A 3839-nucleotide genomic window follows, 5' to 3' on the forward strand; every position below is an offset into this window, starting at 1 on the left:
CAGCATATGAAGATATTGGGATATTTTAATGGATCAATATTTTTTCCCTCGTCTTTAGAAGTTTTTAAGTCTGTAAAAAAGAAGTTTTTGAGGAAGAAGTAGAAGTAGTATTCTTTTTTTTTAGACTTTAGAAACTCAGAAGCTGATCAAATATCTCGTTAAATATCAGTGGGGTGGCCGATGTCCGATATTCAGTTTTAAGGCCGATACCGATAGGGGGCCGATTATATTGTGCATCCCTAATGATGACTTTATGCTTGTAATATTATGATTTATTCTCGTAATGTTGCAACCTTATTCTCAAAATAAATAAATCTCTAGCGTGGCGCTAACACTCCATCATACTACTAGTCGCCTCTGGATCCTCCATGTTCCGACTTGATGAATAAACCAGATGTTTTCAGTAGCAAAACAAACACTTGAACTCAGCCTTTATCCCTGGGGGGTCACGCCGGCTGCTTGCAGCACCGTTTTAAGGGATTAAATGTCCTTTTATTTTCTTTTTTTTTCCTTTTTTTAGCAAAGTTGAAACAGACCTTTGCTTTTATATTTTCCAACCATAATTTGATGTTTCTGCATAAAACAAGAAAGAAATTCTTAGTTTTTTACTAAAGCCCCTGCATTGCCCCTTCTGATTGATGAAAGAGATGGCTTGGATTTCCTCCTCCTCTCTCCCTGCTCTGCATCCTCAGCGCCTCCTTTCCAGCTTCACTGGGATCAGTGGAAGTAGTTAAAGTATTATTCCGCTTTGAGGTATTAAGGAGCTGCTTCTCGGTGTGTATAATTATAGCTATGGTTGCTATGGTTACACATCATACAAACTTTCAAATATCTTTGCAAAAATGTAATAGACCACCCAACACCAGGTAAATAAAAAAATTAATTTTGATTCACAAGCGGAGGAAGTAAAGTTCGTAAAAACAAATATGCACACATACATATATATGTATGTTTCTATATATATATATATATATATATATATGTGTGTGTGTGTACCATCAGTAATAAATCACGCGCATTAACATGCAATGTTTATTGAAGATATAGCAGTTTAACTACTCTAGGCCAGTAGGTGGCGCACTGTACAGTTTGCCAAGCTGCTAATGCTAATGCTAATCTAACAAAACAAAATTTAACCAGAAGGAAAGTTTCAGCCTCCTCTTGGATTCTGAGCCTTTTTACGTCCTAAACTTTGCTCCATAGCTCATGCAATATGGGTATAAACGCATGTATATATGTGTGTATACATGCGTATATACATATACACACATATATATACATGCTGTCACTCATTTTTACTCAGAATTACACATTTTGACCCATCAAAATTTGTAAGACAATAACTGATATACTTATTTTTTTTCAGTAACTAATACTTTTAAAATTAATACTTTTATTCTGCACTACTCCAAATGTTCTGGCTTTTTAATCTTTTTTATTAAAAAGTTGTTGCTACATAACAGAAAGGAAAATAAACCCTTATATGTTACTTTAGAGCTGTGGAGTTATTTTGATTTATTCTGTTCTCAGGTTTTCAGTTTTAATGGTTAAATCTGACGTTGAAAAATGTGTCACCATAGAATAGTGGTCCCAGCTCCATCCCAGCACCATCTCTTCATCAATCTGAGGTCGACTGACAAACGCTGAAGACCCCTGATGGGACTCCAATCTGTAAGAAAAAGAAAACCTGCAATAAATCTAAAACTGATACTTTGATCAAGCCTTTGGTTCATTTTCTGCAGTCGTTTCTCTTTGGAGTCTGTTAGCATCTAGCATTCAGATCTGGGGATAATCTCCCGCCGTAGCTCGTTAGAAGTCGTCCAGATTATGAAGATCCCCTCTTGTCTTCACGTCATCCTGCGGTCTGTCGATGTGGATGAACCAACCCGATTGGTCTCCAGATTGTTGGGTGTAAATTTGTCTTTGATGCTTTTTGTAACGAGTCCCCCCTTATGATGCTGCCACCACCGTGCCCCACTGTGGATAGGCTGTTCTTTCCCTGAAGTGAAACCATTCCGTTTGTAACGAGTCTCCATCAGACGATGATACGCTCTCGCTCACCTTTCTTGGAGTTCTTCTTCTGACTAATTTGTAAACTGGGATCCTTCAGGGAGAAGTTTCCAGGTGAAAAATGCTGGTTTGATGGTGATGTTTTCTACACTCTTTGTTTCTTCACTTAAATCCAGCTTAAAGAATAATAATTGACCTTTATTGTTCTAATAAAGCAGAAATTAAATCTCTTCATTTAACCCCTCCCCTTGGGGAGCAGTGGGCTGTTACTGTGCGGCGCCCGGGGAGCAGTGTGGGGTTAAAGGTCTTGCTCAGGGACCCAGAGTGGCAGGCTGTGGGAGTGGGACTTGTAATCAGAACCTCTAGGATCAAAGCTCTATGCCCTATTAGACCGCCGCTCCCCTTTATGTCGCAGCCTGTGGTTCTTCATGTGTTCTGATCGACCCAAACAGCCGAACCAAGTGAGGAACCATCTGTGTTAAACCAGAACCAGCCAGTCAGTAATCCAGAGAACAGTCAGCGAGTACCAGGCGGTAAATAATGAAGCAAAGTCTCCAGATTTTGCTTGGTTCTGTCGGGTTCTGTTAGATGTAGGGATGGAGGTGGGACCAGTCGACCTCTCTAGTTGCATATTTCTTCGCTTATTTCAGTGTTTGTTGTTCATCTGTGAGGTTGATCCTTCCTCTCATGAAGCGTTTGTCCTCGTGTCTCAGTAACGCCTCAGTATTTCCACACAAGAACTTAGAAGTTAAATTTTTTTTTATGTAGAATTTTCTTTTTCCCTTTCATGTCAAAGATGGACCTGCTGGGGCTCAGTCTATGCATTCTGCTTTGACCTGTTTTTGTAAAGAAAATGTCAATAAATTAAAAGAAATGTTACCTGGTTTCCTTCTTCCTCTCATTTGTCTGTTTTTTTTTTTAAGGATTCTACAGATACTAACAGGGCGGAAGGTTTTTATTTTCTGCTATTTGGTCTCATCTCGACCACAAAAAGTCATATGTGATGTCTGTGTTGGACAAATACCTTTTACTCCAGTAAAAAGAAAGTGATTAAAACTTGGAAACACAGTCCAGTGGAATTTTTTATAAACTTTTTTGGAATAACTATGACCTGCATTCACCAGCATTTTAATCTAACTTTGAACAGAAACTGTTACGTCCATATTTCCATCCAGCAGGTGGCAGTGCAGCCATTCCCAGATTGCATCTGTGAACACCCTGCAGCTGTTTCAATCCCAAATATATACAAAATAAGAAATAAAAATGAAACTACATCCATTTTTATGCTCTGTTGTTGATAAGAACCGGAATATTTGCATAAAAGGAAAAACATAAAAGCTCCAAAAGTAACAGCTGCATGGCTGAGACTCACTTCTTGGCTCTGAAAGGTGACACCTCTGCTTCACTTCTGCAGTTGCAAACACAGCCTGACTCATGCACCACATGTATTTATTTTGTGAGCGACTGAAAGGAAGGTTGTGTTTTCCCGAAAGTTTTCTGCCAGCAGCGCCTGTATTCTTGGAAAGCTGCAACAATTCGAGGAGCCAGAGGGAGCTGGTGGTGCCTCGCTTGTAAACAAAACAAATAAGAGACGCACTGAGAGCAAGAGGAGTTTGTTTTCTTCAGGGTGGAAAGTAAAAGAAGGCAAAGGGGAGAGCAATGATTTAACTAAACTGTTTCTTCTTGGTTTTGATTTGAAAGATCGGAACAAGTCAGTTTTTACTCTGACAGGGAACCGTCCTCATGCCGGAAACAGGCCTGTTTTCCAGTGTAGTCCTGTTTCTCTGACTGTGACTAACTGGATGTGCTCTCCCCATCGTCTGACATGG

The sequence above is a fragment of the Cyprinodon variegatus genome, unplaced genomic scaffold, assembly GCF_000732505.1.
Source record: "Cyprinodon variegatus isolate N-32 unplaced genomic scaffold, C_variegatus-1.0 Scaffold761, whole genome shotgun sequence".
NCBI lineage: Eukaryota > Metazoa > Chordata > Actinopteri > Cyprinodontiformes > Cyprinodontidae > Cyprinodon > Cyprinodon variegatus.